Source organism: Meleagris gallopavo, chromosome 8 (genome assembly GCF_905368555.1).
Source record: "Meleagris gallopavo chromosome 8, MGAL_WU_HG_1.1, whole genome shotgun sequence".
NCBI classification, from domain to species: domain Eukaryota; kingdom Metazoa; phylum Chordata; class Aves; order Galliformes; family Phasianidae; genus Meleagris; species Meleagris gallopavo.
This window is the reverse complement of record NC_139411.1, coordinates 12036297-12056177: the sequence shown is the minus strand read 5'-3', so window position 1 is coordinate 12056177 and position 19881 is coordinate 12036297. Positions and strand designations below refer to the sequence as shown.

Genomic DNA, 19881 nt, shown 5'->3' with positions numbered 1-19881 from the left:
ACTCCACGTTATCTTTTCTTGAGGTTTCTGTTGGGAGAGTTGTTGCTAAATGCAGCTTCCTAACCAACAGTTTTGTGCTTAATCTCTTGTCTCAGTACCAAAACCAGTGATCTCTGAACTGGGACTGAGTGCCAGAGGTTTCTGGAAAATAAAAAAAAGTACAGTGACCAGCATATGTTCCTTGTTTTCTCTAGCAAGAAAACTTCCCTCTGTGTTAGCTAAGTGTGGCCCCACATACCACAGTCCAATTTTGATTGATGATGAAGTGATGGCTTTCAAGGAATTCTTCTATTCAGAATTGCAAAACCATCCCCAGTAATTTTCTCACTCTTCTTATCTCGCTTGCCTGTAACAGAATTGATATGCTCTTTGTTTGCCTTTCCTTTTAGAGTAGGTTTTCTGTGCTTGCCACTTAACAGTTGTCCAGGGTCTGTTCTGAAATTATCAAAGTTTATAGCACACATTTTCAAATTAACATTCTCAAATATGCCCACAGAATCTGTTGCTGCTCCCCAAATGCATATTTTTTCATTAAACTGCACATTACCACATGTAAGTAGTCATTTGCATTCAGAGAGAATAAACAAATAGATACTAAAAAAAAAAAAAAAATTGCAAAGATGTTCCATGAAAAATTTGAGAATTTTTAAGGCAAATGTTTTTTTTAATTTCATGGCATGAATGTGACCAAGATCTTGGTGTACTTTCTGGACTGTTATGAAGCAGAGGACACTCAATGTAACATGTGCAAAAAGAACCCTCTAAACTAAAATTTCTCTCTAAGTTTGAAACTAGGTGTGGGTTTTTCTAGTGGTACTCTAGAGGGTGTATCTATTTTCAGATTCCAAAATATGTTCATTTGCAGGGAGTAAAACCACAGTAATTAGCACATAGGAAGATTTCTCAGGCAATGCTTAAATGAACAGCTGTAAAGGATCTTTTTAATGTATGTTTTTATTCAAATGGCTTGTCAGATTCCACACCCTATCTTAACTCCAATGATTACAATTTTTCTGAAGATTTTGACTCTGCGTACGTCATGAAGTATCAGATAACCAACCTACTGCCTTACTGTATTGGATGTTTTCACCAAAAAATATTTATTGGTTCGATCCCCATTGAAAACTCCTTTGGTGTGGAAAACAGAGTGGATTCCATTTTGCAAATCTGTACTCATTGTGATTTTTACAAGAGACTTGGATATTGTTATAAGATTTAACACTTAGGCAGTTTGATTAGGTAACACCTAGAAATAGACTTTGCATATAACAAATGTATAACTTTCTCATTGTCTCTTTTTCAACAGTTTTTCATTTTCATGTTCTTTAACTTTTGGTGTATTTTTCATAACTGAAAATAATTTGTGAGATGATAGTTTATAACATCTCGTGGTACTTCTACAAAACTTTTTTTAATATTAAATATCATCGGCAGTGTTGGGAAAGAAGTTTTTGGTCAATATTTTCTTCAGACTACTTCGCATTTTCACCTGTTGACTACTCCAGAGTCACTGCTGGCAGCATTGGTTTCCCCTTGATGTAATAAGCACAGCATTTCCAAACTGAGACTATCAGTCAATTCGATTGTAATATTTTCAAACATACCAAAAAATCCTGCCCAGTAGAAACTTCTATCATGCATCACTTTTGGACACAAAGAAAAAAAAACAAGTATATTCACTGCTTTTAGGATGATCATTGAATAATTCTGCATTTCTTTCTGAAGTCCCTTCCTTTTCTTTTGCCATATTGTGCCTGTATTCTAAGATTAAGTTTATTTGCAACATCCCAAAGGTTGCAAGGAATCGCTCTGAAAGAAACATTTATGATTACACTGAATTTTGTGACTTTTATAAATATATATTTTTTCTTCACGCTTGTCTCCTTTTTCAGTAGTTCTGTCAGCTTTCTTATCTTTTAGACTCTGGCTCCCTTAGTACAGAAAAGTCAGATGAGCACAGTCTATCTTTGTCAGACAGATAAAGTCTACCCCTTTTTGAATGTCTGGGAGGAGCCTCATATTTCAAAGTATGCCTAAAAAAGGGTGATGAAAAGTGCATAACTGAAGTTCTGACTTAAATTTTGAACCAGAAATAGGCCTAACTTCCACAGTCTGAAAATGCTTCTGGAATGCTGAGGTTTACCATTTCATTTCAACCTATGATAGAGAGATGAAGCTGTGGAGTTCAAGTCCTAGTCTGTGATCTGGTCTTGAGCGCCTGGAGAGCTCAGAATAGGGGTTTGATCAGGCTCTTCTGCTCTGGTCACATGAGCTCAAACGTTGAAGCAGGACTGAATCAAGGCTACCAGATCAATGGAATGTACCATGTGATAGCACAGAAGTAATTTAAGCTGCCTTTTTCTCTTTCTTTTTGTCCCTTCCCTTGTTGTCTCTGTCTGGTTTTCAAAACTGGCATGAGCCTTCACAAAGGCAGTCTGAGGTTCTGGTTTGTTCCAAAGCTTTGGAACCAGGCAAATTTCTGAGGGCTTGTGGTCTCATTCCAAATATTTCATAAAGCTCTCTTCCGTGTTTTACGGAGAACAAAATCACAAATCTGGCTACTTATTGAAATCGTAACTACTTCATTCACCTATTGAATACAGTATATTCACCATTTGCAGGCAGCAAATGAATACCTTAACAGATGGGAATTTATATTGTTTCCATGGTTACAATAATAAATACAATTTTGATCTGTAGCTCGGAGTAGCTCTTGTTTTTCAAAAGGGTCTTTAAATTACTTGCATTTTCCAGTGGATTTTAAACTCTTTTTTTTTTTTATGCTAATAATCTAGAAGCTCAATTTTATGACAACAGTTTATGGTAGACACTACAGTTGTTGCGAGACAATTTTATTTCATATTTCTCTAAAGCACGTAATTAGTGGGATGAATTAATGTTTTGTTCTGTGCTTGCCCTAACAATAGCTATCCAAAATACACCCAAATGTTAAAACTAGTAGTAGAAGCCTGTGGTGGCAGACTTTTATTTTACTTTTTTGTTTCTTATTTATGGGAATTGCAGAAATGAAATAATCCCAGAAACTGATTGAATACAGAGAACAGAGTTGATGAAAAATCAGCAGATTCATTTTGGAAAGAAAAAAAGTTCATCTGCAGCCTCTTTGAAGTGATGGCTCTGTTTTCACCTGAAGAATTATTGTCTGAAGCAGTAAAATCATGTTTATTCACAAAACCACTGTTTCAGAATTGATAGGAAAAAGTAGATGAATAAATTGTACATCAACATTATCCATTATTCAAACTGTTCTAGACAGCATGCCTGAAATCTTTACAGCACATTTTGGTACCTATCTGACCTAAACGTAAACTTCTTTTGAAAGTATCTGTTCTGTGATCAAACTCTTTGCAGTAGCCATTTTCATGGGAATGATTTATTTCAAAATTTCTCTTAGTAAAGAGTTTAAAGAATCTCTCTTTGTAAAGCAAGCAAAAACTTATGCTTCATAAATATGTTTTCCCCTTTGAGTCAAATGGAGATGCTGTTCTGTATGCTGCAACAGCCAATTTGGGCAGGAATTTTGTTTCCTGAGGTAAATAAATACTGTATCCATCTGAAATCAGAACAGACAGCTCTAGAAAGGAGAATTTCATGTGCAGCACTGAAATACAGCAGATCAGGAAGGTACTGACACTTTTGGGAATAGCTGTGTTTAATGGCAGGACGTGGGCAGGCAGTGCTCTGAGCAAGGCTTCCAAGTCCTGATAGCTTTCCATTTCATTAAACTGAATCACCGCTTTGTTTTTTAAATTCTGTTGGTGTTTTGTTTTTTTTTTAATTTTCTCTTTGGTCCACTGTGAAGAGCCCAGTTGGGCATCTTTTTATCAAAAACTTGGCAAGGTTTGAGGGCCAGGATCTGGAGGGACAGAGATGGAGGGCTGCTCTAGATCACTATCCTACTGAGGCAGCCTGGTCTGATGCAGTCATGGATGACTCAGTAATTACTCCACCGGGTTGCTTCCTCAGGCTCAGGATTCAAATCATGCAGGCTGCATGTATGGCAAAATAGGATTTAAAAATGCATTTAAGAAGAAGTGCTGTCTGGGCTGCATGCAGACCCACTGCAACTCACCAGAAAAATGGTTAGTTGGAGCAAAGAATCCCAGAGGGAGTCTGTCTGGATTGAAGTACTGACTGGGCTCTGGGCTCATATATCAGCTGAAGGGCTGCAGAGAGAAGCAGATTGTCTCGAGGCTCCTCTTTGTTTTGTAAAGATTAGCAATTCCCCAGTGTTCTCTTCAGTGTAAAGATAACCATGCTTTAGAAATTACTCAGTTTCACTTGTTTTCCCAGACTGTCTTCCACATTGATTTTGAATGATCTTTTCAAACAAGACATAAAATTCAGAGGGCGTGTACCTTAAGCAGCCAGCTGCTGGAATGAAGGAAGCTCTCACTGCTCACCGAGGCAGAGGTGTGTTCCTGGAGCTGTGTCCTAGCTCTAGCTGTGGAGCACTGGCATCCAGAACCAGCATGGTTTTCTCAGGATAGAATGCTTACTCCCCAGAAGAGGTCTGTGCCAAATCCTGTCACCTGCTGTGTGTGAATGATGCCCGGAAATAAGATGGAAAACTCTGCTAGTGGACTGTGGGCCTGTGAATCAGCCATGAGTCACAGCCTCAAGCTGCAAAAACAAATCTTGCAGTAAAGGACTCAGCAGTGCAGTGTGAAAGCAGGTTAAAAGCTTGATTCTTTACATGTGTGAATTCTGTCTATCATCGGCATCAATACAAGAGCCAGTAACTAGTGCTGATTTCAAGCAGAGAGGAAGAATCAGAATTCCTGGATGCAATAGGCTCAAACATTGTAACAAAAGTTAACTGCAGTTACTATCTTAGCAATACTTTACTGAGCCCCTGTGACTTAGGGAGTCTGAGGCAAAGGTTCTTATTCATTCTTCTTAGAGTCTGTTGTTTCACATGGTATTATGATTCTTGAGAACTGGTGCTCTTCTGAATAATTAGCATCTTCCTTGAGAGGCCATAACCTTTGAAGTGACTTCAGCATTCAGCTGCCTCAGAGCCTTTTCTTGTAGCATAGAAGTGGCCAAATGAGTGATTCTGCTTGTAGTAAACAGTTGTGAACTTCTTTTGTTTGATGTAGGTAATTTTATTAGAAAATCATCTGTGTTGTGCTGATTAGCATGAAAATTTGTGGAAAGCATGTTAACATTTTGAACATATGAAGCAAATTCCAAAGGTACTGAATGCCACTTAACGTCAAAAGTTGTTGCTAGTCCTTGACTACTAGGTAATGATTTCAAACATAATCTCAATTACACTTATATACAGTTTATTATTATTATTTTCAGTATTGTTATTTGTATGCATTCTATTTAAACTTTGTGTCTTTTCCAAGCAATGGCTTACATTTCCAAAAATAAAAACACAGTTTTCTGTAAGGCTCAGGATTTGTAGTAGGCTCTAAGCCCAGCTGTCACAAGGGCTCAACAGTCAATATTTTGTAGTGCTAGTGTGGGCACTGAGGGGTAAAAAAACAAGTCTTTTGTGACTGATCTTTATGCTGTCTAAGTGTGGATGGAAAACCACTGGAAATGCATAGACTTAGTTTGACCGTGTGATGGGCTTGTGTCATTCTTTCCACTGAGCATGGTCCAAGCATAAATTATTTACCTCTTTTTTTCATTTTCTAATGTCTCCTTAGCTGACCAAAACACTTGAAAATACTAAATCTTGTTCACCTCAACTATATAGATTGGTGAAGGGAGATGAAGAGGACAGTGGGCTTCTGTGCTGTGGAACATGAAGGATTCGGTAAACTTGCTCAAAGATTTTTTCCTGAACTGTTGCAGTCCTCTGGATTATAGTGTCAACATCTATAAAATATTGCAACTGCAATTCATGGGGGAGCAGGTGCTGATGAATCAGTCCCAAGCTGCAAATTAGAAGCCAGTTTTCTGTAGCAAGAATCAAATAGGGTTGAAACAGTACTTCATTCAGCTTTGACATTAATGTTTTTGTTTCTAATACCATCCAAATAACATCCTTATTTTTAAATTCTGTGTAAACTCTAATAACATGAAGAAATTCTAATTTTTACCATTAAAAATTATTAATTGCTTTGACTCGAAAGAAGAACTAAACATAATTTTCTGGAGTTACTTATGTCTAAAATATGAATCCCTCTCCTATGGTTATTTTCACTTTCTGTTAGACTTCTTGGGACACATCTTTTTCCTTTATTATGTAGAATCCAGATCAGGGATAGGTAGGTATAGTTTCACAAGATATATCTGGTTTCTAATGTTTCAGTATGTACCAAAAAAAGAAAAATAGAGAAAAGAAGCAAAACTTGGAAACTCAGAAAGTTGTGGTTTAGTGACAGATTCTACTTTCCCTTCCTTTTGGGGTATGTTTCCTGTCAAGCTTAGTAGGCTACAAAGACTACACCACTTTGTTGTTTATTTGTGTTGAATAAGGAATTTCAAGTTACAGTTTCAAATAAGATAGTTTGTAGTGCATCAAGACAACAACCAACAAACAGTAACAGCTGTCCACACTGCTTTTTCATAACACTTCCTAGACTGTCTTGTATATACTACATTTGCAAGTGAGAGAAACTTATTCCCTTGAAAGGAAGGATGCTTTTTGTTTTGAAGAAAAGCAGTCTTTGCAGTGTAGTTCTGCATACCTTTCTGAAGGTACAGAGGCATGACCTATGGAGAGAGCCATGACTGTTATTGCTTAATATAGATATTCCTCATTACCTAAATGTATTAATTAAATCCATTACCATTTATTCTGTCTCAATGTGGGAAGGAAATAATACAAGGTTCATATTCTAAATGAATGTGGTTCCTAAAATGGATTCATGAACCATATGGTTCCTAAAATGGATTTATTTTTCAGTGTCAAAGGCAGCTTGAAGGTACATAACAGGAAATGTTGTAGGGTTATATCAGTTGGTCTTTACTGTCACCACTTTGAAGTTGATCCTTTGGCTAATTCACCCAGACAGTAAACTTGGATAAGTTCTCACACAATTGCTTCTTTAAGGTACCAAAATCTACCTAATACTATTTTAAAAGTATATAATTTTTCAGTGTGTCAATGTCTTAGGTTTGATAACCAAAGGTGATGGCTGCTAAAGCAGAGCACACAAGTAATTCTAAGTTAATTAGATGGGGTGGGGATGGAGAGTGCTGTAAACAATGTGAGGTCCCTATGTAGGAGGCACATCGTTTTGTTCAGACCTGTGATGTTTAGCTGTACACCTATCAACATTCCTGTAAAATATTCCAGTTGTGCCATTTTGGTTGCAGACCTGGAAGTGGGTGGTTGTGACTGTCCCTGTTCTGAACAGAACCCAGAGCAGTCGTATCAGCATTAGGTAATGACACCCTTAAGCTGACAGGCTTCCAAAATCCTTTTTGTCTCACAACTGGTACAAATCCTTATAATTGATTTGGATTGTGGGGCTGGTAATATAGCACTGAGTAGCAATTAATGCTAACATTTTAGTTTCATTTCGTTCTGTCAAATACACTTGACATTCTTTTTATGTGCGAGATTGTCAAGTATAAAGCTGTGTGTCTCATTATATGTCTATTTGTCACCTCCCTTCAGATCACTGCCACAAGCGATTCAGATAAAGCCTCCCCTACCCTTAATTCTTTTAGCTCACTGGTTTTGAAAGAGGAATTTGTAGAAGATGTGCCTATAGATTACTGTAAATCAGATTAGTAGCCACTACTGCCTCATTAGAAACCAACACATGGAAAAAATGTTCTTTGTGGCTCCATTTAAAAACAAAAACCACAATCTCCTCCCCCCCCCCCAAAAAAAAAAAGAAGCTTAAATGAAGGCTGTTCATTTATACATTCTGTTTGAAGAAGATCAGACAGGTGACCTAGGATGCTCTATATGGCTGCAGTTTTAGGGCTGCTGGATAGACCCTGTGATCATTTGGACGCTTTGAAAATACTGATTGTTTTCTTAATGTAACATTACTGAATCTCTAGCAAGTCTTTGCAACTTGTGGAAAAAAATGTTCATGGTCTATTTATGTGTTGTCTTTGTTATTTTTGACAGTGCTGGGAATTTTTTTGCATGTGGTAAAAATACTGTGCTTGCTATCTTCTTAACTTATATGCATCAAGTTAAGGATATATCAGTGTCAAACAGGACATGACAGTTTCAAAGAATACTTGAAAGAAAAACCCATGACATGACAAGTAATGTAAGAGTGCCTGATCGAAAAGGTGTCATGGAAAGCCTTAACAAGTGTATGAATCCCAGCTATCTAGTTATCTGTCTCTGCATAACAAGGGCTTGCACAGAAGCTGAAAGGCAACTAATTGGGTAAATCCCATTTCTGTTGATTCATGGATGCAGGTCCAACAGAAAGCAGTGCAATTGCTTTAGCGAGGAATTTCTACAGCCTCAGAGGAGGCTGGGGATCTGCCAGAAGAAGGTTCTCCTCCTTTTTCAGTGCTCTAGGCCCACTTTGCACAAGGCTTCAAAAAGAAGGCCAGCAGAAGAGCGTTCTTGGGCTGGGAAGCCTTTTCTCACAGTGCTTTTTCCTCTGAGCTAACACTGTCCTGATGATGAGTCTGGAACTGAGAGGCTTGTTGAGCAAACTATTCAAAGAGAGGTGCTTGAACACTGGAGAAAGAAGCTGTGAATATTTTCTAAGAGATTTCCATCTCAATTTTTAGAAGTTAAACATGTTTCTGTAGGTTTCATCATTTATTCAACTGTGAGGTTCAGTCAGAATTAATATTGAGGTTTAGGTTCACTTTTTCCCTTTCTTCTGTTTGTCCACCCATCCTTCCACCAGTTAACAATTGGTAAAAACCCAACATAAAAACCCAACATAAAAAAAGGAGAAATTAAAAATCTGCTATGGTTAATGAAATTAAAAAACTAACACATTTTGCTGCATTAGCAAGGCAATTTCAATCTTGCACTAGTTAAAAATTCTGTTTCCTCAAGACATGTCATTTCTTTGAGCTTTTCATCCTAGCCTGGTTTGTTCCATCTTGCTTTGCACTGTCTTAAAAATAAATAAATAAAATTCCTCTTACTGCCACCAAATAACTGAATCTTACATGTGGTATCACTAGAGAGAGACCACAGTTGCAAAGGTCATTGTATTTGAGATTTGTATTGTATTTTCGCCAGAGTTTGTGCAGTGTCTTGGAGAAGGCAGTGAGTGTCACAGCTTTTTTACAGCTTCTTAAACTATACCATGCACCATGACTGAGTTTTTTTGCAAATGTATACAGGCTGAGAGGGGGAAATGAATTAATATATTATTACATAATTTTAAAGTCTCTCTAATCTCTTTCCTTTGTAGGCAAGTTTAGCAATTTTGCAAAATCCCAGCTGAGCTTAATCATGTTAGGAGTCTAATGAAAGCTTTATTTCCTGATATTAAATCATATTTCACTTAAAAAGTAAAATCCCCCAAAATATTATTGAATAACATTGTGATTCAACTGTTTCAAATTTAGCATATTCTTTCTCTGTAGCATGCAGTAGTACCTGCTTGCAGAACTACTTCAATACAAAACAGATAACAAATGTTCCCACCATCAGTGAGTATATGTATAGATATACAGTTTTAGATATTTCTATATGTAAATATAACTATAGACGGATAAATGCTGATGTCATAAGCTTATATATGGATACCATAGAGCATTACTATTATAGCACATTCCTCTTAAAAGCAGTGTTCTTTTTCTAGACGATCTTCTGCTAACATTTATCAGTTTTATTATTTTAATGATTCATACTTTTTTCTATGATGTGCAATTTGGTACAAAGGACATTATAGATTCAACAGTTTTATTAATTTGAGAGGTTTCCACTGAGCAATAAAATGGTTCAGTATGACAAAGAAAGTATCATAAATAAATTGATTTGTCACCTATCAGATCTTGATCCAGCAGTGATTTCATTATTGTGGTTATTTCCCTTCAATTATCTGCAATCTTGAAATGCTGCATAACATCCCCATATCAATTGACAGAGAAAAAAACATAAACATAAATGCAACTAGGTTTCACAAATAGCCTTCAGATTATTGGTTCTTCATAATTTTTATTCCTTAAGGCACAATCTTTCTTGAGATAAACAAAATATCTGTCCAAATGTTTTAAGTGAGCTCAGTCTCTCAGTCAAACAACAGAAAACATGTCAAATATTTTCAGTACTTGAATTCATAACAGTGTTATTTTGGAGAGCTGCATGTATCCAACAGGATACAGTTTCTCTTTAAGACAGACTTCCTAATACCTTCCCATGCAAATAAGATCATGAAAGAATTGTACAAAATGCAAAGTGTTCTTACTGCTGCAAGTATTTAGAAGAATATGAGTTTTTCAGCATACACAACTGGGATTTTCCAAGTAGGAAGTCTGCAGAAATTATATACAATTGAGATGCCCAATTCTCACAGGTGTCTTCAAAAGCCCCCCCATTGTCTGGCTTTACTCACGCTTACCCCTGAAGTAGTTGTATAAAAGTTTAATCTCTTCTCACTTATTGTGAAAAGATAATTTAGGCAATCTTACATTGTGCTCATATGGACCTGGAACACTCATGAAACACATACCACAACATGGCTATAAGCCTTTGACTCCTTAAACAATGGATTTTTGAATTTTGAAATCATATATTGTAAGATACAATGAATTCTCTGGGCTTCTGATTTCCTGTTAGTCTCAGGGGAAGTGTGAGAATGTACTGGGGATGCTGCATAAGACCTTTTTAAAATAAAAGCAGCTGATAGTACCGTGTTAAATGAATTTTTCTCTCTATGCTGAATGTTGTGCTTTAAGTAATATTAATTAGTGGAACTCCTCTAGGACATCTTGAGTTTCTTGTGAAAACAAATCCCAGAAATGCTCATCAGCATCTGTTACTTGTTTTGTATTGCAGTTGTGCCTGGAGGCTGGGTGCCAGCTCTGTTAGGCACCTGCCTGGCCATACAGAATAAGATTGTGGCTTCTTGTATAAATATTGGAATAGACATTGTATGAACATGGCTTTCAGACAATTTAAAGAATGTTATAAATTCATACATTCATCCCCAGAAGGGCTTCACAGCGCTACATTTTGAGTTCCTTTTATTGAAAGTCACTAATTAGTGTATTAATTTCTACTTAATCTGTTAGAGATCTCATAGCGAGATACCAAATGTTGATTTGTTGGCTTTGGATACCTGAACATTCCCAAGTAAATCAATACAATTGTTATTATCTTCTAAGATTAAAAGCACTACTTTTTGTTAGCCTGAATTAGCCAAATCTTAGTTTCTAAATTCTACCTGTCTGTAGTACCTCTAATGTATACTTCAGATCATTCTATTATCTTCCTTCTGAATGATTTCCAATGGTTTTCAGCATCCTTTCTGAAATGCAGATGCTGGGGCAGTGTGTCCAACAGATTGCCATATGGAGTGTGCTGGTTTTGCAATATAAAATAAGAGTAGATGGAATATATCCACTTCAGCCAGAATAGTGGAGGAGAACTCAACCTTCTGAGCATGGTAGACTTCTTCCTGTCTAGGAATTTCTTTCATCTGGGAAGTTGGAGGAGAGTGGTGGAAATGGAGAACCACATTTCTCCTCCAGGGATGTAACTTTGCAGCTTTTTGACAGCCCTCTTATACCTGCAAGCAAAGGAGTATCACAGGAGATAGTAAAGAAAAAGTAATTATCACAAATTATGGTATCAGTTTAATAAAATGCAAGTTGTCAATCTTTAAAGCATTGAAAATGACTAAAAGTAAATGAAATGTCTCTCACACTAAATATGAGAAAGAAAGTATGAACAGTTCCTTGCTTTCCTGCATTCTTTGTGGTTAAGAAGCTGGGTGAAATTATATAGGAACACATCGCTATACAGCATCACAGTACATTTTATCAGACCAGTGGAAATATATGACATTTGAAGTCAGACAGGTGTATTCATGCCATTTTATTCTCTCTTCCTGGCCTTTGCTACCACATATTGTATGTGGTTACATCAAATTATTCATGTGCGCTAATTTTAGGTTTCATTCATGTGTTTGAAAGCTGAATAGACAGATTCAGTCATGAGAAAAATGATAAAATTTGAAATAAATTCAAGGTGAACAAGTGTTCCTGTCTTCTACCTTGACTATTTCATTACCACTCTGACCTCTAATCACTAATAAAGGTTTACACTATGTCTGGCATTAAAATGGGCTAATATGTGCAAAGCATATCTTTCAAATTAATTTTGTGGCAAGTAACCATGTATCTCTTACTCTGGAGGGAAGAGGCAGGGGGTAGAAATATGCCAAAAATTGGATAATATGTTTGACAACTTTAAAACTAGTGAATAAAATCAGAAAACATAAAAGTTACAACAGTTTTTCTAGCAATTTCAAAACAAGTTCATAACCAAACAATGAACATTCTTTAAAAGACTGATGATTATTATCTAATTAAATGTCTCATTTTTTTCTATAAGAAACACTTTTCTCTGGTTACGATGTATGTATGACATAAAAGATGAAAATATTTCTAGTATCTGTGATTATAGACGATCAGGTCAGATTTAGCTAACAACGTACTCAATTCTTTTTATCTTTTTTTCCTTTGTGTTTTGCGTTAATTGTGTTTGTTATAAGGCAAAACAAAGCATTTTATTGTGAGAAAGAAAAAGGAACTTTTAATTCTGTGATCTGGTATCACTGAGTTTACTACTACTTCAAAATAAGGTCAAGCATAAAAACCAATTCTATTATCTTTGGTAAGAAAATAAGCATCAGGGAGATTTTCCTTGTCACTGAACAAGCTGTTAGTTGCACAAGCTATAGTGAGCAAGATTTGTGAGACCATGGAAGCCTTATGGATGCCATGATTTTATCCTTGGTGTAGTGCTTCTAGTAGCACAGACCCTTCTATTGCCATCTTCCTCCTGTGGTTTGTTAAAACTACCTGCTAAGTCCTCCTGCAAGTAGGAGTTGCCTGGAGCAGGCCAACTGGTTCACTCTTAGTTCCTTAATCAGTTTATTTTTTCCTCAGTCTGTTTTAAAGCCTGAGTTTTAAGAAATATAGGTGCCATGCCTTACAAATATCCACAAACAAGTTCACATGTGATTTTGGTCATCCACCAAATTAAATGTCTTTTTTTTCTATTTTGTCTAAATAGACAAAAATATTTGCCTACTTTTTTCTATTTTCATTTCTTCCTTTCCTCCTTCTTCCTTCTTCCTACTTTTCCTTCTCATTATTTATTTATTAAATAGTGAATGGTACAACAGAACATTAAAACTTTCTAAGATAGATGCAAAATTACGCTCAACAGAGTAAAAAACTTCTGTGATGAGTTAGCTCAATATTATACAGAATACAAGGAAGGACAATAATAATAATAATAAAAAAAATAAAACAAGGGAAAGCTCTTTCAGAAAACAGGATATCCTTTTCTAAATATGAATTGCATGCAGACAGAAGTAAAAAAAATAAAAATGCATGAGGTAGCTTGATCAGCATCTCAGGAGGAACAGTATCTTATTGCTCTCCCTTACCATGGCTTCACTATCAGGAAATATTGAACAAGAGATCTGAAAATTGTTAAGTCCATTTCAAATCCCAAGATAAGATTTCATTGTGAAGGATAATAGTAGCCCAGTTGTGTCTCATCATTACAGGCCATAAAAAAAAAAAAAAAAAAAAAAAAATACCCCCACAAACATAGAAAGAAAAAACATAACGTCGATTCATACTTTATTCACTCATAGAGTCAAGAAAGACACAGTTTTGAGCTCCATTGTGTCTCTATGTAGCCAAATTAGCTTGGATAAATTACACCAATTTTAAACCACAGCAGGATCAAAATCTCACCTTCAGTATTTATAACAGTAAGTTCTAAGCAAAATCATTTCAAATTACTTCACCCTCATAAATAAATTATTTTCATTTGTTTTAACAGTCATCAAAAATGATCTGTTTTCAGTTTTAAAAAGCATGATGACTTGTTTGTTTGTTTGTTTTATTTAAGGCATATATCATAGATCATAGAAACAGGTAAAAACAGTGAAGAAAGTATCTAGGAAAAAAGTAACTTCCCCTTGTGTATACATAATCAGCTGTGACATTCTTAGATTTTCAAGATGTCCAATTTCTGCTTATTGAATGAAAATCTACTCCAAAGAAACTGAAGGAAACACTAACCAGCCCTTTGATATGAGCTGCAAGTATCAGGAGAGCTGTTTGCCTATAAACATGTCAGACTTCATTAGTACTTATCCAGATCTTAAGGAAATCCTGACTCATGTAATGGGAAGTATCCAAGGTAAATTATCAGCTATCTACAGTAAACTATGACCTGCAGGGAAAAAAAGTTTTTTTCTGGAAGAAAAGAAAATCACACCATCTAGCCTATTAGGCTTGCATTGTTTTGATGTGCAGGATTTCTTTTTTCCTCTTTTTTACTTTTTTCTATTTTCATTTCTTCCTTTCCTCCTTCTTCCTTCTTCCTACTTTTCCTTCTCATTATTTATTTATTAAATAGTGAGTGGTACAACAGAACATTAAAACTTTCTAAGATAGATGCAAAATTACGCTCAACAGAGTAAAAAACTTCTGTGATGAGTTAGCTCAATATTATAAAGAAAAACTGTGCACTAGCATTTGAATCTACTTCTTTTAAAATTCTGGGAATATTTTGCTTAACGCACTTTGTTTTAAATATCATAAGAAACAACATATTCTGCCTTCTTCCTCCTTTCGAACAAGACAGAGAAGTAGGTGATCTTTTTTTTCCTTAACAATATTTTATTTGCTGAACCTTTTTGGGTTTTGGGATGACTCATCCCATTTGGTGAACTCGCATTGCCCTTGCCAAAATAATTTGGCTTTTAAAAAATTCTGTGGCTGAGAGCCACAAAACAGAGATGGAAGGGAGAACAGTGATGTTATTCTCTCTCATATGGTATGTTACATGATGCATTCCTCTTCTAGATTTACAGAAATACACAGAAAAATTTATAATGTGTTTCTTTGTATCTTTTCTTGGTAGCTTTGTAGTGTGATTCCTTCATGTAGATAGCTGGTTTTTTATGCAGTTCTCCTCCTAAATATCAAAATTGCCAGACTATCAGATTATAAAGAGAAAGTATGTCTTTCATTTCTCTTCTCATTAGACAAACATTTTGTAAATCTCTCCATACCCTCAGTGAGTTTGCAGATGACACCAAGTTGGGGTAAGTGTTCATTTGCCTGAGAGTAGGAGGGCCCTACAGAGGGATCTGGACAGGCTGGATCACTGGGCTGAGGCCAATGGGATGAAATTCAATAAGATCAAGTGTCGGCTCCTGCACTTTGGTCACAACAATCTCCTGCAGCACTATAGCTTGGGGCAGAATGGCTGGAAAGTTGTGCAGAGGAAAAGGATCTGGGGATGGTAGTCAAAGCTTGGCTGAACATGAGCCAGCAGTGTTCCCAGGTGGACAAGAAGACCAATGACATCCTGAATTGTGTCAAAAATAGTGTAGCCAGAAGGACCAAGGAGATACACTTTGAGTACTGTGTTCAGTTTGGGGCCCTTCACTACAAGAAAGGCATTGAGGCTTTGGAGTGCAATGAAACTGATGAAGGATCTGAACCACAGGTCTTATGAGGAGCAGCTGAAGGAACTGAGATTGTTTAGTCTGGAGAAGAGGCTCAGGAGAGACCTTACTGCTCTCCACAACTACCTGAAAGGAGGTCGTAGTGAGGTGGGTGGTGGCCTTCTCTCTCAGGTAACTAGTGATAGGATGAGAGGGAATGGCTTTAAGTTGCTCCAGAGGATGTTTAGGCTGGATATTAGGAAAAATCTCTTCTCAGAAAGAGTAGTGAGGCACTAGAACAGTCTGCTCAGAGAGCTGATGGAGTCACCATCCCTGGAGGTTTTCAAGAGAAGGGTAGACGTGGCACTTAAGGACATGGCAATGATGGGTTGCTGGGTGGATTAGATGATTGCAGTATTTTTTTGCAACCTTAATGATTCTATGATTCTATTCTATTCTATGAATTTTCAGGTGTTCTTGGGGATGTGCAGGCCAGACGTCAGCCAAAGTCATCATCACTGTGTGACAAATGCACTCCTGAACTGTAAGGCAAGCAGTATTTGTCTATAATCCTTTTTATGATATCATGGTATATTTACGCTGGTAGATGATAACTTTTGGTGTCCTCCACTGTAGAGTGAGTAAGTGTCACTGCTGACTCTCCAGCAAGGCAAAGGAGATAGTGTCAACATCATTAATCATGGGGACTTATCTTGCAGCAGGAGCCCATCAACCTGTGACAAGTTTCTATTCCATGGACATTAAACTCCTAAATGCTGATTGTAACAGAGGGTGAAGCAGAGGAGCTTCATAAACACTTTTTCCTTAAGTAGTTGAAATTTCCAGGTAGTTATTTTTGCCTCCGCTGTTTCTTTAGACCCCCAAAACAAGTTTGAATAAAGTTCAATTTCAACTACACCCCAATACCTTTGGGAAATATTCATTCCCTTCTGCCTGTTTCTGCTGGAGTTTACTTATTAACATGTTCTCTGCTATTTATTTGTTCACTAACATGAACCAACCTGGGATCAGAGTGTTTCTTAGCATAATTACTTCAAGAGCATACAGCTTTGTTCCTGGGTTGTTTTGATATAAACAGTGGCTAATTCTCTTTCAAAGTTTCACAAGTGGCCAATACTTTACAAGACAGATTTTTTTTTTAATTTTTTATTTTTTTGCTTTCTATAAGTAATCTTTTTAAACAAAGCTGACAAAGCAGAAAAGCTGGAAACCACTTATAAAATATTTTGAACTGTTTATGCACTTTGAACAAAATAATCAGAAATGGATCAGCTGAGATCAGGCATGCTTAAGTTCTTTACTACGAGAGTGGTGAGGTGCTGAAACAGGCTGCCCAGAGAGATTGTGGATGCCCCATCCCTAGAGGTGTTCAAGGCCAGGTTGGATGGGGTCATGGGCAGCCTGGTTTAGTATTAAATGGGGAGGTTGGTGGCCCTGCATGTGGCAGGGGGGTTGGAGATTCATGATCCTCGAGGTCCCTTCCAACCCTGGTCATTCTGTGATTCTGTGATGCTTCCTGCCCAAGAATTAATCTTATTGACTTATTACTGATTGTAAAGAAGCAGCATAAGGAATAAAATAATTTGGGAATAGCCTATGGGATTTTCTACTTTTCTACCACAAGAGATGGAAGAGCTCACATTTGTACAACTTGTCAAGATTTTTCATGTCTTCAGTAAAGAAGTCCAAGACCTATCAAACAAGCCCAGCTCTCCCAGACATCTCTGTGGGCAAGAACATAGTAGAAGAGCCTCGGACTTGGTGAACAAGTCAAGCATGATATCTGACACTCTCCCATTTTGGAGATAAATAGCACAGGGCCCTTCAGTGAGTCGCACTTGCCAAAAGCTGCCCCAGCCTCTAATTGTTTCCTTGAAGTGTGAAAGGAAGTATAAAAAATAAAACTTTGGGTTTTGTGGCATCTCTGACTAGAACCAACTGTTAGAGATGCATCCTCCGATACACTGAATCATTGGTTTTTACCCTGAGGCACTAAAACCCCAAACACCCTGTTCAAATATAATACAAATTAAAAAGCATCTGTTCTGTCACCAGAGCAGTCCTGCATGTGTAGATGTTAAAACTAAAACAGAGACCTTAGATGCAAACAATTCAAGAAGCTTTGTATGTATGTTTCCTTTGATAAAAATACCTTCTCTTGGAGGTTTGAACAGAAGGTTAGACCATTTTCAGAGCTTTCAAGGAAAATCCGCTGTGACAGGAGTAATTTTGTCACTACATCTGGAAGCAGATATCAGTGTTGGCTTTTATTGATGTTTGGACATATTAGCACAACAATAATATCATACAAGATGTAGACGAGAATTTAGTGTGTGGCACAAGGGATCTCTAACCCTATCTGGAGCTTGTGGGGTTAGAGAGGTAATAACATCACCATATTTTAGTGAGAAGGCATGCAGTCTGTTATTGGTGACAGGCATATAGGAAGCTGGGAACTGTGATCTGCCCACGGAGAGCTTTATCAGAATGCAAAGGTCTTTTAGGAACTTGTGCTGCAACTGTGGGCCCCTGATGAGAGGAAGGCAGGAGCTGGGACAGGGACTGCTTCTGGCAGCCTGTCTGAGAGAAGGGCAGGGAATTTGGAAGGAGAGATTGTGTCAGGGTGTCAAGCCAGTAATCCCTTTGATTCTGTCTATCAATCAGTTGCTGAAACAATGTATTTACATTTCTAAAAATGCTGAAGTGACTGGGGTGCTTTAGGGCCAGGGAGAAAGGAAAGGCGAGCTGTATTCCTCTGCCTCTCTGTAATTCCAGCCTTCTTTCACAGCCATAAATCTTCCTCAGAAGGCTTTGAAAGTCTTTTTGAGCATTAAAAGCTTGGGTGGTCAGGGTCAGGTGAGTTCCTTCCTCCCTCCTTCCCCAGACAATGAATGCTTTTAAGAGGCCTACCCTTCTAGTTAGGTTTCCTTATCTGTCCTTTTTATATCCCTCTTCCCCACAGGAAACAAAGCAGTACATACAACAGACTAGGAACTGTATAATTCCTAATGCAGATTTAAAAGAGAAAAATCTTTCTTTTCTTGCATATTCCCAGAAGATAGGATCAGTATCTAGTGAACCCAAGTAGACATAGATGCAATCATGACTGCATGTTACAGTGTTGCCTTCAGAGCCACACCTGAGAATGTGTTGCATAGAACACCAGCACCAATAAATAGGTTCTGAAAGAATAAAACGCTCTGATCTTAAAATACAGAAAATCTTTCCCGAGCCGTATTCAGGTCCTGTTCCACTCACGTGAAGTTTATGCTTTTAATAGGTATGTGACAATTCTACTCTGCTCATGCGTGTCCAGTTTTGAATACCTTCTTTGATCTGTGAATGAATAGCACGTGCTGTTACAGATAATAGGACACGTTATGCATTTTGGCAGTGGCTTGAAAACAACGTTTTGTTCCAACAGTGATTTTAAAGCTACAGAACGATGCTCTGAGAGAAGCAGTATCTTCCTTTCCCGTTGGTTACATTAAAAATCTCTCATGTGCATCTGTAAGAATGCTGCAGACAACTATGTTTCTCAAAGATTAAACTGCAGTCTGTAGCACATACATCACACTAATTCCTTTGACTTTTAAAGTTTTTATCTCCCTATTATTGTCTTATATCGACAAAATGTCTGTACCTTTGAAAATGAAGGTCTGATTATTAGGACCCTTCCAAGTCAGGTCTTGTCCATATTACAAAATGGGAACAAGGTTTAATCACAATTACCTGCCAAGCTGAATATGATTTGCTCTGATCTACAGTGACAGGTCAGTTATGATCATTATTATGTCACATCTCAATGCAACAAAATTTCATAATGAAAGCAAGCCCATGAATAGTGAGTTTTGCAAAAAGGATGCACTGGTTTTTGGGTTTTTTTTATATGTGGAACTGTGTGTACTGGAAGACACAGAAAGAGATAGTAAAAGCTGTGAATGTTCAAGCCATACTTTACCTCTAAATGTCCTGTTAGAGGCTCCATTATAAGTGAATGGTTTTTAGGAGATGCTGTTCCTTCAGTGGGGTCTGGGAAGCAGGGGCATTTGTAACTGAAGTAGGTATTCTCAAAAGGAAACTTCATGAAACCACATGGATTTCTGGTCCTCTCAGAAAAGACATCACATTTTTAATGAGAGCTGGGACAGTGCCAGAGTTACCTGTCTGCAAGATTAATTCATAGTTCTACAGAGAGCCTTACCTTGTAAATTTAAACCAAGTTGAGGATTGGATCCTAAATTCCTTTGGTTTCAGCGAGACTTTGGATCTAAATAATCATATATAT

The 19881-nt window shown here is 37.1% G+C and overlaps 1 long non-coding RNA gene across 2 annotated transcripts in view; it reads left to right on the top strand.

Annotated features, from left to right (window-relative positions):
* The window catches only part of LOC146543860 (uncharacterized), a 110236-nt gene that overhangs the window by 82819 nt on the left and 7536 nt on the right, over positions 1 to 19881 (top strand). For both annotated transcript variants that reach the window (XR_014884783.1, XR_014884782.1), the window contains exon 2: positions 16044 to 16116. This is a non-coding gene — a long non-coding RNA (uncharacterized LOC146543860). The remainder of the gene's footprint in view (positions 1 to 16043; positions 16117 to 19881) is intronic.